This window comes from Schistocerca nitens, chromosome 8 (genome assembly GCF_023898315.1).
Source record: "Schistocerca nitens isolate TAMUIC-IGC-003100 chromosome 8, iqSchNite1.1, whole genome shotgun sequence".
Lineage (NCBI taxonomy): Eukaryota > Metazoa > Arthropoda > Insecta > Orthoptera > Acrididae > Schistocerca > Schistocerca nitens.
Genome location: NC_064621.1, coordinates 381,004,818 through 381,024,482, shown reverse-complemented (window position 1 = coordinate 381,024,482; position 19,665 = coordinate 381,004,818).

Genomic DNA, 19,665 nt, shown 5'->3' with positions numbered 1-19,665 from the left:
TTATTTTCATACCATATGATGCACAGGCTTCATTCAGGTCCTTTAGCATTTGAGTCAGCGTCTCTTGATTTTCTGCAAGGACCGCCATGTCACCTGCAAATGTTATACATTCAATTTACCGCCCTCCTATCCTGACACCTCTTGTCCCATCCAAACAGCTTTCCAGTACTTCCTCCAGATAGATGTTAAATAGGATCGGCGAGAGGCAACCAGACCTCTCCCAATCTTGCTGTTTTCAGAGCTTCCATTACCTATTCGTACCAGAGCTTTCGGATTTAGGTACAGATTTGCGATCAACCTTCTCTCCTTCCACTTTACTCCCTTCTTTTTCAAGATATCTAACAGTTTATCCCACTGTACTCTATCAAAGGCCTATTCGAGGTCTGTGAAGACAGCATACACTTCTTTGCCCTTTTCTATGTACCTTTCACCCATGTTCTTGGAAGTCCGATAGCATGTCGTGTTCCCTTTCCGCTTATGAAACCATATTGTTCTTCACCAAGTGTTTCTTCCAGCGTTCCATATAGCCTCCTATTCATAATTCGAAAAACTACTTTTGCTGCCAGCGATATTAGGCTGATTGTCCTGTTGTATTCACACTTTTTGGGATTATTAGTCTTTGAGATTTGGACTGTTGTACTTACGAGAAAGACTTCTGGCCATTTCCCTTTGTCATAGATGAAGTTGCAAAGAGATCTCAACTCATTTTCGCCTCTTTCTTTTAAACTCTTTAAGATTTCTGCCGGAATGTCATCTACATCACACGCTTTGTTGTTTTTAAGTTCTCCCAATGCCTTATTTACCTCTGAACCGACGGTAAAATCTCCTTTTTCATCTTCATTTACTGATTCTTCCTTCTCAATCTGCAGATCGGGAGGTCTTTGATCTGCTTCATAGATATTTCCAATATATTCTTTCCATCTATTCTGAACAGCGTGTGGGTCACTTAAAGGAGTTCCATCTTTCCCTTCTATCTCCATAGTTGTTTTGTTCTTACTTCCCTGAAATACTATTTCCTTGGCTACTCGATACATCTTTTCGTACTTGCCCTCTTTCTCCAGTGTCTCAATTTCTGAGCACAGTTCTGTCGTCCATTTTTCCCTCTCCTGATCAGTTACTCTTCGCAGCTCATTGTCCAGTCTTCTGTATTGCCTTTTTCCTTCATCTGTTTGTGCGTTTTTCCATTTTCTCCTTTCTGCCACCTTCAAGATCATGCAATCGGTAACCCATGGTTTCCTTCTCCGCTTGCACTTCACCAGACCAACAACATCTTTACTGGTTGCTTTCAGGGTGTCTCTGAAGTGGTTCCACTGTTCATTTATGCCCTCTGTCTTTCTCTAATTTTGCACTTGTCTCGGAACTCTTCTTCAAGCTTTTTGGTTATTCCTTCTTCCTTTAGAGCATCCAAGTTAAATTTTTCTCCCACTTTAACTACTAACATTCTTTTCAATCTAACCTGCACATCTGCTACAACCAAGTTGCGGTCAGAGTTAATATCTGCTCCTGGATAAGCCTTGGAATTTCTCATGCATGTCCGGAATCTGTATTAGTATGTAATCGATCTGGTATGAGCTATTGTCTATATTGGATGTCCATGTCTACCGTCTTAATTTGTGATGTTTAAAAAGCGTGTTTCCAACTACCAATGAGTTTTCCGTACAAAATCTGACCATTCTCGCACCTCTTTCGTTTCTGTTCCCCAATCAAAAATTTCCAACCACTTCTCCGTCTTTCCCTTCGCCAACCACCGCGTTCCAGTCTCCCATTACTATTATGCACCACAAAAGTACAGAAGCAAGTCCGAACGGAAGGAGCCAGGGCATTGAACATTGAAAGTCACAATCCTGAAACAATGTCAGCACACAGCAACGAGGACGCTGGTACTGACGGGCAAAAGAAAAAGAAAATTTGCCGACAACCTCCATTGCAGTGCGTAATAGATCATGTTTCGGTAATCAATCTGTATTACCCCAGAAATTTGTTTCACCAAGAAACCTGAATTATGAAGCAGACTGTACTTGTAATAAAGTCAGTACACCGCCCGCTAATGACAACAACTCCATGCAATTAAGTACCTTAATGCATGAAGAGAGCTTAATTAAACACCGCCAATTCCAAGTATTCAACGAGGAGGGTAAAAAGAATATTCATCCCGTAGTTTTTATTAGAAACTTTAGAAGTGTTCTTCCAAAGTCTTGGGAGGAGGAACAGAAAATCCAGTTTGTGATTTCACACATTTCCCGTGACGCATTGCTCTGGCTGTTGAACGCAGCAGAAACATGCAAGACATTTAACGAATTTGAGAAGGCGTTTCTCGACCAGTTCTGGTCAGCATCGACTCAAGAACGACTAAGAAAGATAGCACATAACGCAGAAATATATTACCCGAAGACAGGCTCTTTGAGAAAATACTTTGAAAAATATATTAATATGACAAGGTACTGGGATGAACCAGTAACCACACGGGACCTGTTACGGGTACTGAAGGCTAGATTGCCAATAGATATTAGTGAGAAACTGTTTAACGTCACAGATACTGACATTAAGGGTTTTTTATCTGTGATAGATTCGTTAGCGTAGTCCAAGAAGGCGCCAGAAGGAATTCTGACGCAATAAATAGTGCCAGCTGTTCTAACGGAAAAGGCTCCTGGAACAGAAGCAATGGAAATAGGGGCAAAGGCAGTCCCAAGAAAAACAAGAACAAAACCCATGACAATGGAAAGTATATTAATAGTAAAAATCTTTACAACCAAAAATCTGATTACTTCTGCAATAGTAATAATTACCAGGAAACCAATGACTACCGGCACCCGAATGGTAATCAAAGACAATATAATAACGAAAATGCCAGCAAAATAATAATTCTAATCGTAAAAGACGAAATGAAAATAAATCGGACAGTCCGTACAGGGATGAACCACAAAACGTGAATGGTGACAATGAATATTGGCGACAACCAGGGTCAAGTCATTGGCAGCCACAACAAAATTTTGTGAATCCGTGTCAGGCAGTAAATTACGTACAGCCTATACCCATGCCGAATAACCAGTATCCACAATGGTGGAACCAGAGTAGACCACCTCCGACTGCAGAATCACAAAATGTGAAATTAGTGGAGGGGTCTTCGGAGCCGAAACAGAATAAACCAAAGTCAACAAACCAATCTCGGTCGCTTTAGACCTTCGCGAGGAGACCGAGACAAATAATGAAGGCAATAGGTCTACGCAAGAGAACATCATTATGATTCGCTATCAGCATGGTATGAGAATCGATAATGAACTCTATCGCTGAAAGGGAAGAAAAGGAAACTATTGAAGCAAGTGTCAGTGGAACCATCAATGGTGTAGCAACCATTATCCTCCTCGACACAGGTGCGAGTGTATCGCTGATGAACGAACATTTTTTTATGAAGGTAATGCAAATAACAAGTCTGCCGATTTTGCCTGTTACGAAATGCAAAGTTATAGGAGCGCTGAGAAAGAAGGCACTAATTATAAAGTACCAGACACATGTTGAAGTTTCCTTTGGAAATGATAGCGTTATATGCACGTTCCTACTAGTAGAAAACTTATCAATACCTGCATTAGTGGGCCTTGAGTTTTTACGGGACAGAGAGGCTATAATAGATCTCGCCAGGGGAACATGTGTACTTAAGTACCTACAGCGACCAATAACGTTGAAGCTGAGTCGGGAGTTCGGTGCGAGCCCTCCGATAACAAGAGGATTAGATGTATCTGTCGGCAAACAAAACTTGTTGGTGTTAGAGTATATTCACCCACAAAGGTGCCATACTAACCGGAACAATGATGCACCCAATACAGTGAGTGAAATCAGCGCAACAATACAGGAAAATGTGAAAGAGACATCTTGCATTGACGCTCCCAGGCCGGAAAATTAATAAAATTGCTATCCAGATACCATGAAGTATTTATAGATCGACCAGGTATCATAAAATATTATGTTTATGATACGAAACTCTATCTCCATAAGACCTATTGCAGAGTTTCATACACGGCCAATGGCAATTATTGTACGAAGGACCATTTAAAATAATCTCAATTCCACGTGATGGATGTTATGTACTAGAAGATGTCAGTACAGGGAACCTAAAAGGACTGAATTGTCACAGTGACAATAAGAAATATTTTCAGTAGGAAACCACTTTTGTGTCTCTGTAAAGAGAACAAAATGTTCAGTGCAAATGCACAATAGCACAAATGTAAATAGTAGAAGAAGTTTCATTTAGATAGTAGTTATAGTGAAAATGTTGTCATAAGTAATTTCATGAATTTTTATGTACTAGTCTGTAACCTCACATGTCAGTAGTTACGCTGTAGTATTCATAAAGTATAAATCCCCAATGGGGAGAATAATGTTTTTCCTGATAAAAATTTTAATTATCCTGAAGAGGTCATTTACTCGGCAGAAGTTAGTGTATATGCTATCTCAGTAAACATAATTTTCTCATCTTTTTTATTTAGGTTATAGAAATTCCCCAGTTCATTTCCATATTTAATGATATACATTTTATTTATGCTCCTTGATACTCATTCATTCATATTCTTGTTAGAATTATTACCAAATTATGGGACAGATGTCTATGTTCGGTTCACCTAACAAGAGAAAAGCTCATGAGAGCAAACGGCAAAGATAACCGCGTAAGGAAAACCGTACTTAGAACGGTACACAACAGGAAAATGTTAAATGAATAGCGAATGCGGATACAGACAAACACGCAACTCGCACGCAATTAACATTCGTTACGTATGTGCATTTACATAGGTGAGGGTCATAGAAATATTCATGACTCATTTACCCTCTTACATGAATAAACACACAACACACACACACACACACACACACACACACACACATATATATATATATATATATATATATATATATATATATATATATATATATATATGACGAATGGATTCCACAGACCGAACGTGAGGAGAGGGGCTAGTGTAATTGGTTAATACAAACCATAAAAAAATGCACGGAAGTATGTTTTTTAACACAAACCTACGTTTTTTAAAATGGAGCCCCGTTAGTTTTGTTAGCACATCTGAACATATAAACAAATACGTAGTCAGTGCCGTTTGTTGCATTGTAAAATGTTAATTACATCCGGAGATATTGTAACCTAAAGTTGACGCTTGAGTACCACTCCTCCGCTGTTCGATCGTGTGTATCGGAGAGCACCAAATTACGTAGGGATCCAAAGGGAACGGTGATGGACCTCAGGTACAGAAGAGACTGGAACAGCACATTACGTCCACATGCTAACACCTTTTTATTGGTCTTTTTCACTGACGCACATGTACATTACCATGAGGGGTGAGGTACACGTACACATGTGGTGTGCGTCAGTGAAAAAGACCAATGGGGCAATTTAATATCCACGCCTATATTATATTCGGAATAATATTCGCGACAGCATTGTGTGTGGAGGGCAAATGAACATTCTCGTGGTATTAATAAAAAGGACTTCATCGATGATAAAATAATAAATAATTATTATCAATGACATAATTCAATATTCTGTAGAGAATTATACGTCAACAATACCCATGGAAAAACATAATGAAAATCTCCATCTTTTGTTATCTATGATTCTTCTAGAATAATCCTTCTTCTTGTTCGAACTGTTGTACTGATCGGATCTGACTGATGTCTCGTAACACAGAGGTCTCTAAAAAACTCTATTATGTTGTTAATTAATATCTGAAAAATAGAGTTTCTATGTCACTGAAACGAATCTTCTTTGTTTGGAGTTTTATTTCATTATGATTCTCGTCCTATATAAATGTTAAGATTTTCTGATCAGCTACAAAGTAGCACAGCCATTAGCGCCATTGATCTACTGCGCGGTTTATTAGTAAATGCTGAATAATAAGCGATTAACATTGAGAAATATTTTTAAATGTTAATGCATGTAGTAAAGGTACCAAAAAGATTTAATTTTTATTATTTGTCAGTAGTAAAACAGTGCCCGAAGAAGAATCGGTAAGTTATTGTCTTATGTTAGCCGCCATAGTAGTGAAATATTGCAGCGGCAGTTTTAAATTAAATTTTCATACAGACATAAACCTTGATGTTCATTATTGTGCTAATAATCGTGTATTGGTGACCAGAACCCACTATGCAAACAGCATCATACGTGATAAAAATTGTTACCTGCTGATGTATGAAGCCTGGTTATTTGGTAACAACTTTTATGAAATACTTTGACAGGAAACAATACATTAGTGTTGTGTGCGTGTGGTATTGTGTGACAAAACTGTTCATTTTGCTTAAAGGAAAGTGTTGCGACCTCGAGTAACAGTAGCGGAAACTTCGATAGACGATCTGCAACTAGTAATGAGACTTTTATGCAGCAGCACTGAAAATTACTGTAAATCATTACAGTTGTATAATTCAGATTACTTATCTTACATTTAGCTTGTTTTCCGGTTATATATGATCACTTTTGTGCATAAACATAGTGCCATTTACAGTGCTCGACAGACAACATTACAACACTTTACCAGGTGGAGATTTCTTTAACAAAATAACGATCATTAGCAGGGAAAAACAGTGATTAAATAATGGCTCATGTTACTGGTTATGTTGTAGTCCTGCCGAAATTGGCCAACACGCAATACTCGGCACGCCACAACGATCAGAATTTTTTGCACCATGTTCAAAAGTATCCAAATGATTTGACTCTGCTGAATCATGCTCAAAAGCAAATAAGCAATCTAAAATTAACGCCACGTTCATGTGTGTCTGAATGAGCCGAATTTTGCACCATATTTAAAAATGTCCAAAATATTTGAAGATTTGCAGTCAGCAACATGCTCGTACGCACTCTTATACACACACACACACACACACACACACACACACACACACATGCAATGTTGATACCATGAAACTACAGCGCTTGTGAATGTCCATAGTTAGATCGGTAGTTTGGTCTAGGGGACAACTGAAATCAAATTAAATATTTCTCACATATTAATTGTTATACGATGCTTGTCAAGTGTCACAGTGTAATTCAGCGTCTACAATATCTTCCAAATAAATTCAAAAAACCATTTAAGAGATGTCACTCCGGACTTTTACTTGCGTGTTAAGAATACTGTTATATTTCTTTTCGTGAACGGCTATCCACAGTTCTTCCAGTAAATCGAGTTTATGTTCTTTCTTTTCTGCGTGCAGGAATTCTGAGTAATCTTCTGTTCATTTAAGGGTATGGCCTGTTTTGTACACATGTTGTGGAACATGCCTAGTTAGTCTAAATCCATCTTTATTTTCCTTGAACCTGATCTAAACTTGTTCTTCCCGTCTGTCCAATATACTTTGCATCACATGAATTTTATAAACTCCGGTATTTCAGACTTGTTTATCTTCTCACTGAAAACATGCTTCAGGCTATATCCAACTGGAATGTTTGTCTGAGACGCTATTTTAACACTATGAGACTCAAAATATCCACGACATTTTGCGAGACTGTTCCATACAATGGCATGGTGACTAATTTCATTTTTTCTTCGTAAGTTTGTTCTTTCTATTCTTATTACTTGTGAGCAACAATTTATCAACAGTATCTATTTTGTAACAACTGTTATGAAAAATTCAAATTTGTTGCACCTTATCTTATTGCCTTTGTTCCTCTTTTGTTATGGCTTGATCTGCATCAAAGTTTACAGAAGGAGAGGACTGTACTTTGTGTTATGTCGTGTTGACATTATATGAAAACTTTTTCTATGTGTTTTCCCTTTTCTGACACAGTCTATACCTGTTTTCGATAATTTGTCGGAACTATTAAAATGGTGTTGCATATTTCATTTATCAGGTTTTCAATTAAAGAGTTGTAATTATTTGCGTACTGAAGAATGAAAGAAACTTTCACCGTTGTATAGAAGCATTTTAAGGGACGAGTCTGTTTATTTTTAACAAAGAAAATACAACACAAACAAATACCGTATCTTGTAATGATATCAAGTGAAAGCGAGTTACGGAAATGAATAAAACTTTAACCGTCAGATTTATGTGGTGCTGAGAGCCCATCGTGTTGGTCATCCTCCAGATAACACATGAACTAGTTTGGTGATCTTTGGGAACGTTACTTTTTTTGACGCTTAGGCGTCCGCACGTCGAAGGCAACAGGGGCCATCTGATCGCTCCTGGAATCTGTAGTAGACTTTTTATTATTTTGAAAACTCTCACGTAGTTCTAGAAATGATTGACTTCTAGAAACGACTGATTCAACTCAGCCGTATGCAAGAAGTAAAACATCGTTTATCGTACGTACTATATGTTTGACTGTCAGGTTGATCATGGAAAATTATATCGTTTTTGTATCGTTACCGAAACACAGTAGCCCATCTTTTCTCTGCTGCTCCGCGTACACTTGTTACTGGGCTACATAAAGGGACAGTTCCAACACTTAGTATCCCAAATTCCCACAACAACCATGTGCTCCGGAAATTTTAATAATAAACCATCACGTAAAGCCCAACGTCTTTCTCGCAGCGTTTCACTCGGTGTGTTGAACATATGTGTGATGATATCGTGCTGATTAAACAATCTTTGACAGTGAATGCAATACTTCTTCACACAGTACGATAGGCTGACGAACATTATTCGAGAAGAAGTCTGTGGGAGTTCTAGAGATAATGTAATTCATGGATGAATTACTTTTCTGTATGATTCTTTTAATAAGTCTACCGTTTCCCAACGGGGTTTTAGTTATAGATATACCTTAAATCACTCCGAATGATTATCCCTGAATATTTGACAGTGTTGGTTTTTCCCAGGGATTGCTTGATGGTGACGTAATAATGCATCACCATTTTTCTTTGTCAGTTCACACTTTACATGAAGGTTCTTAATCGGCGTAAAAGTTTTCTGGCTATGGTGCCGCGGCGTAATGTATACATTTTTGTATAACCAGAAAACTTTTATGTCGACTGACTTTGGCCGCGGATGTCTACGCAATTATACAAGGTTCTTAATGTTGGCGGTCGTCTGAATTGAAGGTAATGACAGTGTTCATGATTATACGCACATGATTTCAAATCACTGAAATTGGTAGTTAAAGATCACATTCTGAGGATTATTTGTGCGTTTGATGTATTAAAATATTCCCATCCAAACCCAGTTAACGAAGGTGAAGGCATTACGTTTCACTCAACCCACGTAGTAGATTATAAAATGTGACTGTGTGTATTTTCGAACGTTTCAAGAATACATTATTTCTTTTGTAAACTCTCGTCGCCAGTTTCGTAAACGCCTCGTCGCTACTGCTGTGGAGGCCGAGATACCACTGTTTTTACGGTAGGCCAAGTTTGTGAGTTCGTGAAACGGCTTCTGGTGCAGTACACCGCTATGACAATTTCTTCCTGCCCCTATAACACAGCTATGCCTGGTGCGGTACATCGCTAAGGCAATTACTCACTGCCACTGTTACACAGCTATGCACCACTTTCAGGTAAAAGGATAGGAGAACGAAGGTCTTACAACACTCCAACATATTAGTAACAAAGGTATACAAATAAGTAAAAAGTTTTACTTATCTTTGCGACTAGTTGAACAAAGTAGCCTGCAGCGCTGATTGTAATATAAGACAAAAAGGCCCTCAATGCCTAAGTGCAGATAATCGTACTTAAACTTCACAGTAAATAGCAAATGTAATTTACAACAACCGTCTGTTCACCTGTAAGATTTGACTAAACGAACTTTCCTGTCTAAGTAAGCCGGCCGCGGTGGTCTCGCGGTTCTAGGCGCGCAGTCCGGATCTGCGCGACTGCTACGGTCGCAGGTCCGAATCCTGCCTGGGGCATGGATGTGTGTGATGTCCTTAGGTTAGTTAGGTTTAAGTAGTTCTAAGTTCTAGGGGACTGATGACCACAGCTGTTAAGTCCCATAGCGCTCAGAGCCATTTGAACCATTTTTGATTTTGTCTAAGTAAGCCCTGGACGATCATCTATAACCAAATGGGCGAGAGCTGCTCTTTTATCTTCCGAGTAGGCTTCTGTCCGTCGTCCTCCGGTCATTGGCGGATTTTACTCGGCCGGCAATTGGCCGAGGCGAAGTCGATATCTTCATCCTCTGCGCCTCCCGTGGCGCTGGTGGAACTTGCGGAAATGGTGAGTCTCTGTAGCACTGGCACCAGCTCGCATCTTTGCGCTTGTGGTGCTTTTTCCCTGGCTGTGTATTGTTCGGACAACACAGCACATTTTAAATGGTCGTATTTTATTAAACGACAAACCAGCTACAAATACGTTTTAAATGTTTTATTTTAGTGCCTTAATAGATTTCGGGCAACCATGCCTGTCTTCGGATGGCTAACATTTTCAGTTATATAGCCTCTCCCCGATGTTATTCAATCTGTATATTGACCAAGCAGTAAAGGAAACAAAAGAAAAATTTTGAGTAGGAATTAAAATCCATGGAGAAGAAATAAAAACTTTGAGGTTCGGCGATGACATTGAAATTCTGTCAGAGACAGCAAAGTACCTGGAAGAGCAGCTGAACGGGATGGACATGGTCTTGAAAGGAGGATATAAGATGAATGTCAACAAAAGGAAAACGAGAATAATGGAATGTAGTCGAATTAAATCGGGTGATGCTGCGGGAATTAGATTAGGAAATGAGACGCTTAGAGTAGTAGATGAGTATTGCTATTTGGGGAGCAAAATAACTGATGATGGTCGAAGTAGAGAGGATATAAAATGTAGACTGGCAATGGCAAGGAAAGCATTTCTGAAGAAGAGAAATTTGTTAACATCGAGTGTAGATTTAAGTGTCAGGAAGTCGCTTCTGAAACTATTTGTAGGGAGTGTAGCCATATATGGAAGTGAAACATGGACGATAAATAGTTTAGACAGGAAGAGAATAGAAGCTTTGGAAATGTGGTGCTACAGAAGAATGCTGAAGATTAGATAGGTAGATCACGTAACTAATGATGAGGTGTTGAATAGAATTGGAGAGAAGAGAAATTTTTGGCACAACTTGACTAGAAGAAGGGATCGGTTCGTAGGGCATATTCTGAGGCATCAAGGGATCACCAATTTAGTATTGGAGGGCAGCGTGGAGGGTGAAAATCGCAGAGGGAGACCAGGGGATGAATACACTAAACAGATTCAGAAGGATGTAGGTTGCAGTAGGTACTGGGAGATGAAGAAGCTTGCACAGGATAGAGTAGCATGGAGAGCTGCATCAAACCAGTCTCTGGACTGAAGACCACAACAACAACAACATCATGTCTTCTGCTCTTACACTCCACAAGAATACTTGCTTTTATTTATTTAGATGTAATGTGAAATAGTTGTATTTATTTACTTATGTTCCAGTTTTGTTGTGGTCCATGTGGTTTTCCAGATTGGTTGGTTGGTTGGTTGGTTGGTTTCGGGGAAGGAGACCAGACAGCGAGGTCATCGGTCTCATCGGATTAGGGAAGGAATTCGGCCGTGCCCTTTCAGAGGAACCATCCCGGCATTTGCCTGGAGTGATTTAGGGAAAGCACTCCAGATTGGTGTATATGTTGTTGAACTACAGATAGTACATATTTTATAGACTAATAAGCCAGAACATTACGATCACTGCCCACCGCGTTTGGATGCCGCCTGGTGGCGTTACGGGCACGTGAATCGTTTCAAATGGTTCAAAAGGCTCTGAGCACTATGGTACTTAACATCTGAGGTCATCACTCCCCTAGCACTTAGAACTACTTAAACCTAACTAACCTAAGGACATCACACACATCCGTGCCCGAGGCAGGATTCGAATTTGCGACCGTAGCGGTCGCGCGGTTCCAGACTGAAGCGCCTAGAACCGCTCGTCCACACTGGTCGGCGTACGTGAATCGGCAACAAAAGTATGTAAGCTTAGCAGATACGAACGCGGGATCGCCCTAGCAAAGGTATGGGTTAAAAATGAGGAAATCCATTGAGATAAGCGATTTTGACAAATGGAAGATTGTTATTATTATTATTAGGCAGAGCCTGTGAACGAGTATCTCGAAAACGACGAATCTGGTCGAATGTTCAAGTGCTACTGTCGTGGACATCTACGGAGAGAGGTAGAAAGACAGTGAAACTACCACTATTTGCTTAATCGTTGAACGTCCACGGCTCTTCACACTAAGTGTGGTTTTGAGGCTTGTCTGCTCTGTAAAGTAGGATAGACGGTGATCTGTAGTGTCTCTGCCCAAAGAGCACAATGATGGTGCACGCAAAAGTGTTTCGGAACACACCGTTCATCGTACATTGTTGAACAAGGAGCTTCGCAGCTGACCAGCCCTACATATTCATATGTTGACCCAAAACCATCGTCAATTAAGTTTACAGAAGGAACGGGACCATCGAAATTCGACTGTCGATCAATGAAAACGTGTCCTCTCTTCGGATGAAGCAGATTTTTAGTGCACTCGGACGACGATCGTCTCCACAAATGCCGTCACCGAGGTGAAAGGCGGATCGAAACGGGCAGCGCGCCACGGTCGCAGCTGGCGGGAGCAGTATTATGCCAAGGGAGACATTCTCCTGCGCTTGTGTGGGGCCTGTGGAAGTCATCGAAGACACACTGACAGCTGCGAACCACCTGCATCCCTTCATGTTTGACGTCTTCCCCAACGATGATGTCATCTTTCAGCTGTATAATTGTCAGTGTCTCGGAGCAAGAGCCACACTACAGCGGTTTGAGGAGCATTATAGTGAACTCACGTTGATGTCTCGGATACAAAATTTGCCAGATGTAAATCCTATGAAACCCAATCTGGATTGCTATCGGGCTCTATCACCGCTCACGCAAATGAGTGTCCCGTTATTTAAGCGAATTACATGAATTGTGCGTAGACACCTAATGCAACTTAACTCCACAAATTTACCAGCAAACTGTCGGATCCGTGATACGCAGGATTAGTGTTATATTTAGTTCCAAAGACGGACAAGTAAGCTATTAAGCAGATGGTCATAATGTTTTGGATCATCAGTGTGTATCTAAAATCGACACAAGAGTTTTATTTACGTGTTCTGCTCGATTAACGTCTGCTGCACATTTTTACTAAACGGACCACGACATTTTCAGCAAAGACTATTTGCTCTACATTCTTGACAAAACTCATCTCATAATCGTTTGTTGATATTAACTTCACACTAAACGACCTACTGTTCACTGGTAAGAAGAATACGCGCGAGGGGAAAACGGCATTGATTCACGAGTTCTAGAGCAGGGAATAGTATATGCCGTTGTAAATAAACTGCTTGTCAAAATAAATGAACCGACCAGAAGAATAATCGGATGTCAATCTAACTTCGTACACATACCGACCATCAGCGGGCATGTAAATGATTAGGGCTGCAATTCTTTGTGTCGGGCTACTACAGCTGCCATAGTACATTCGTATTGTTCGTGTTTAGTGTTCTTACAAAGCCCAGTAGTGCACACAAAAGCTCGTAAACAGCGTCACCTGTTGACACGGAGATGATGACAAGGAGGTATTTTGACGCTGAGATGAGCGTGCTTCCGTGAGATAACGTTATCAGCACCTAGCAGAGTCTGAAAGGAGCCTCATTATGGCCCTCCATTTGGGTGGCTGGTCGAATTGTGCAATATCACGTTTTGTGTGGTATTCGGATGTGACAGTTTTCTGATGTTGGACTGCATGGAACGTAGGAGCGTACTCGTCGTCCAGATTCCAGTCATACGCATTTACCACTACCAGTGAGGATCGCAGTGTTGTGCACAAGGGAAATCGTAGTCCCTCCAAATCTGTGCCTGACATCCGAAAACAAGTAATTTACTTTCTGCAACATCCTATCATTCCGCGCCAGTGGTCCGAGACGAGCAGCATGGGAATTACCGTCCTACGCGCAGGCAGCACAACGCAAACGACTGCGAATCAGAATGGTGCGATGACGGAGAAACATGGATTGCTGACGTATTCAGCCATGAATCGGGGTTCTGCTCTACCACACATGGAACTCTGACGGCGCAACAGTACACCACGGACAATCTGTGTCCTCATGTGCTACATGTGGTACCTCACATGCCACGGGATAATGGTACCATTTTTCAACAAGACAATATGCGTCCACATGTAGCATGTTTCCCTGTGAACTGAGTGCGTGATGTTGCGGTACTTCTGTGGCCGGCAAGATCCACAGATATATTCCAGACAGAACACGTATGGGATCACTTCGGATGTCAACGACGTCTCAGCACCACTATCCAGGATGACAAGCATCAGTTACAACAGTTGTGGACCAGCTTGTCTCTCGAGAGGGTACAACGGATTTATGACAACGGATTTGTTGCCGGCATCCACTCCAGAAAGGGTGTATCTTCATAATGATAAGTGAGCACAAAGATCAGGATCTTTGTAAAACTGACTTGATTTTGTAATTACTGAAATAATCAAATGGCCTCTCAAACCGTGGAGCTTCATTTAGTTTCTTGCTCCTCTTCTGGGCGTTTCATTTTTTTGTAAGACGGCGTACGTTTATATGAATGCATTTACTCAGCATTGTAATGTAACTGACTTGATGAGGTTCGGATCGCTTTAATGTATTAAATTGTCTTACCTCTTTAACACATTGATACTTCTGGAATAATATGGATCAATTTCTCCATTTGTGTGTACATGATTTCTCCAGCAACTGTAGGAATAGTTTATTGTTACTGGAACTTTATATACTACTAAGGAAGCATGCTATTTTTCGTCAGGATGCACGTTTCGTTTTAACATTTAAACTATCGCCAGTGGTCCACTCTTGCAAATGGAGCATTGAATTAGAATTTTCCTCTTTAGCTCTCTTTCAATACGTAAAAAAACAAAAGAAAGTGGCAGACTACAAAAAGTGACCAATAAAACACAACTATGCTAATTTTGAAGTCTACTGATAAGTCAGTACTGTTTGCACAGCCGATAATACAGACCAGTGGCAGCTGCACGGCGGAAAGGGACGAGGACTATTTCCCCGCTTCCCACCACCTAACTGTCGAAGGAATTCTGAGATGCCCACAGTGGGTTTCTCACCCAAACAAATGGGCAACGAGAATACTTCTGAAGTTTGACAGCTATTCATTCGGATTTTTTAAAAATTTTCTTTCGTCAGGACAGCGCGAACGCAATCCCGACTACCAAAAATTATGCGCCCGCGGAACGCGCATTTTTTTTTTAAATTTATTTATGAACACAACATCGTTACAACAATACATGAACAGAAACATGTAAGTGTGAATAGCTGGTCAATATTTCACATAGTCGAAATCCTTTAAGAACAGATATAAGTACAACTGAAATGTGTGACAAGTTATTCACAGAGCGCTTTTAGTATTTAAAAAAAAAAAAAAAGTGTAAGAGAGAGAGAGAGAGAGAGAGAGAGAGAGAAAGAGAGAGTTCTGTATGAGTCTTGAAATGTAAACAAAAATTGAAATAAGTGCATCATGTAAGAAACTAAGAGAAAATGAAAAATAATGAGAAAAGAGAAACAAAAGGGATACTTCTAGCGAAAGTATTCACTGTAAGTGAAGTGTCCTCCGATGTCCGTACAATAACGCAACCGATAACGTGTTGGCAAAATGTTCACTGTACCGCGGTGAACTTTGCAATCTTTGATAGTAAGTCAGTGACAAAATAGCTGATTTGGGGCAGTTTCTGCGATCCCGTTTTACGTTCCCCTCATTATTTTTTAGTTCTGTCCCAGTCTGTCTTTACACTATGTTTATTTATCATGTTTCCGTGCAACTGTGTAAAGTATTCATGCATGATTTAATGTTTAACCCATTCAGCTACATCATTCGGCCCATTCTCCCTTGCCAAATGCTGCAGTATTAAAAGCCCTCGGACACGATGAAACCTATTTGTAAAGTTCGCTCTTATATCTCCAGGGATGTGTCAAACAGTCCGGTACATAATCAATTTAATCTCACTTTTGAAGCATACGCTGTTTGTGTGTGCTGAAACTGACAGTAGCGGAAATGGCTACAAATGGAGATAAAACATTTCTAACATTAACTGTCTCACTGTGTTTAACACTGGCGACATCAACGCATTTTCCATAACGCACATTACCGCGGAAGGGGGGGCACTTTATGCCCACCAACAAAAAAAACTACATAACCGCTATTAAAAGAAATGGCACCCCACATCCATCACTCTTGATTGTCGAATCACGGCGGGGGACAGTCAGGATGGTATCCCAGCGCTGTCCGAGGCGTCTCCAGACACATCTTCGCTGGCCATCGGGGCCTGGAATCTCGTGGCCTGAAATCTTACTGACTAGAGTAGAATTGTCTTTAGCGATGAGGACTACTTAGGAGTGAGCCCCGATGGCCAGCCAAAACGTGTCTGGAGACAGCGAAGGCATACCAGACTGACTGTCGCACGCCAAACGGCCCGTGTGGGGTGTCATTTCATTTCATAGCTGGATCCCTTTGATTGTGATCCGAGGCACTCTTACAGGACAGCGGCACGCTGATGGTATTCTACGCTCCGTTTTCTTGCCCTTCTTCGCAAGCCATACTAGGGTTACATTTCAGCAAGATAATGTCCGCCAGCACAGGGCAAGCGTTTCTACTGCTTGTCTTCGTGACTGCCACACCATACCTTGGCCAGCAAGGTCGCCGGATATCTCCCAATTGAGCAGGGCCCTCCGATCATTTGGGAGTTTGATGATCTGTCGCGCAAATTGAATAGAATTTAACTCGGTATCCCTCAGGAAGACGTCCAGTATATCTAGCAATCAATGCCTAGCCGAATAACTGCTTGTGTAAGATCCAGGTGGTCCATCGCGGTATTGACTTGCTCAGTTTGTGAAACTCTTTCTATTGAATAAATCATCCAATTTTCCGAAATTGCAGTAATTTGTTTGTCTGTACATGCACATCACACCTAGCGATTTCCGTCTCATTCGGATCATTTCTTCGTGGTGCATCGTTTCTTTGTCTTAGAGTGTATAAGCTACAGTCAGACACGGCATATTTAGTTTGTTTTCCGAGGTGGAAAAAAATAAAAGTTTGGTGTAGCGCATATATATATATATATATATATATATATATATATATATATATATATATATATATATATATATATATAGGGTGGTCCATTGATCGTGACTGGGTCAAATATCTCACGAAATAAGCGTCAAACGAAAAAAACTACAAAGAACGAAACTTGTCTAGCTTGAAGGGGGAAACCAGATGGCGCTATGGTTGGCCCGCTAGACGGCGCTGCCATAGGTCAAACAGATATCGACCGCGTTTTTTTAAATAGGAACCCCCATTTTATATTACATATTCGTGTAGTACGTAAGAAATATGAATGTTTTAGTTGGACCACTTTTTTCGCTTTGTGATTGATGGCGTTGTAATAGTCACAAACATATGACTCACAATTTTAGACGAACAGTTGGTAACAGGTAGGTTTTTTAAATTAAAATACAGAACGTAGGTACGTTTGAACATTTTATTTCGGTTGTTCCAGTGTGATACATGTACCTTCGTGAACTTATCATTTCTGAGAACGCATGCTGTTACAGCGCGATTACCTGTAAATACCACATTAATGCAATAAATGCTCAAAATGATGTCCGTCAACCCCAATGCATTTGGCAGTACGTGTAACGACATTCTTCTCAACAGCGAATAGTTCGCCTTCCGTAATGTTCCCACATGCATTGACATTGCGCTGACGCATGTTGTCAGGCGTTGTCGGTGGATCGCGATAGCAAATATCCTTCAACTTTCCCCACAGAAAGAAATCCGGGGACGTCAGATCCGGTGAACGTGCGGGCCATGGTATGGTGCTTCGACGACCAATCCACCTGTCATAAAATATGCTATTCAGTACCACTTCAACAGCACGCGAGCTACGTGCCGGACATCCATCACGTTGGAAGTACATCGCCATTCTGTCATGCAGTGAAACATCTTGTAGTAACATCGGTAGAACATTACGTAGGAAATCAGCATACATTGCACCATTTAGATTGAGACCGATAAAACGCGGGCCAGCTATCCTTCCTCCCATAATGCTGCACCATACATTAACCCGCCAAGGTCGCTGATGTTCCACTTGTTGCAGCCATCGTGGATTTTCCGTTGCCCAATAGTGCATATTACGCCGGTTTACGTTACCGCTGTTGGTGAATGACGCTGCGTCGCTAAATAGAATGCGTGCAGAAAATCTGTTATCTTCCCGTAATTTCTCTTGTGCGCAGTGGCAGAACTGTACACGACGTTCAAAGTCGTCGCCATGCAATTCCTCGTGCATAGAAATATGGTACGGGTACAATCGATGTTGCTGTAGCATTCTCAACACGGACGTTTTTTAGATTACCGATTCTAGCGTAATTTGTCTGCTACTAATGTGCGGATTAGCCGCGACAGCAGCTAAAACACCTACTTGGGCATCATCATTTGATGCAGGTCGTGGTTGACGTTTCACATGTGGCTGAACACTTCCTTTTTCCTTAAATAACGTAACTATCCGGCGAACGGTCCGGACACTAGGATGATGTCGTCCAGGATACCGAGCAGCATACATAGCACACGCCCGTTAGGTATTTTGATCACAGTAGCCATACATCAACACGATATCGACGTTTTCCGCAATTGGTAAAAGGTCCATTTTAACACGGGTAATGTATCACGAAGCAAACACCGACATCCGCAGCTCGTGGTCGTGCGGTAGCGTTCTCGCTTTCCACGCACGGGTTCCCGGGTTCGATTCCCGGCGGGGTCAGGGATTTTCTCTGCCTCGTGATGAATGGGTGTTGTGTGACGTCCTTAGGTTAGTTAGGTTTAAGTAGTTCTAAGTTCTAGGGGACTGATGACCATAGATGTTAAGTCACATAGTGCTCAGAGCCATTTGAACCATTTTTTTTGCAAATACCGTCCGCATTGGCGGAATGTTACGTGATACCACGTACTTATACATTTGTGACTGTTACAGCACCATCTATCACAAAGCGAGAAAAGTGGTCCAACTACACGAATATGTAATAAAAAATGGGGGTTTCTATTTTAAAAAACGCAGTTGATATCCGTTTGACCTATGGCAGCGCCATCTAGCCAGCCATAGCGCCATCTGGTTTACCCTTGAAGGTAGACGAGTTTCGTTCGTTCTAGTTTTTTCGTTTGATGCTTATTTCGTGAGATATTTGGCCCTGTCACTATCAATGGACCACCCCCACCCTTGTTTCGCTATATATATATATATATATATATATATATATATATATATATATATATATATATATATTGCTGAAATAATAGCGATACAAGGAAGGTGCACAACATATATTAATGATTAAATAAGTAAAACAAAATTGTAGAAGATGTTACCTTTGCAGATTATGTAGGCGTAAAATAACACATTTAAAAAATATGATACATACTACTGCACAGAACCAAGACATTTGATCAGAGCTACGGGCCAAACTCGACCTTAAAACGACCGTGGCACTCAGCAATGATTATTTACATGCCGCTTCCCTGTGATACAACGACTCTCTATAACAGAAGTGTACAGACTTGTTAGTACTGCGAGGCGCAAATCTCTTTGTCATTACGTATTGGCCGGAACTCCAAACATAACGTGCCGTGAGACAAGCTACTATTCTGAATTGAATTCCTCCTGCCATATTGCCAGATGGACTGGACTCA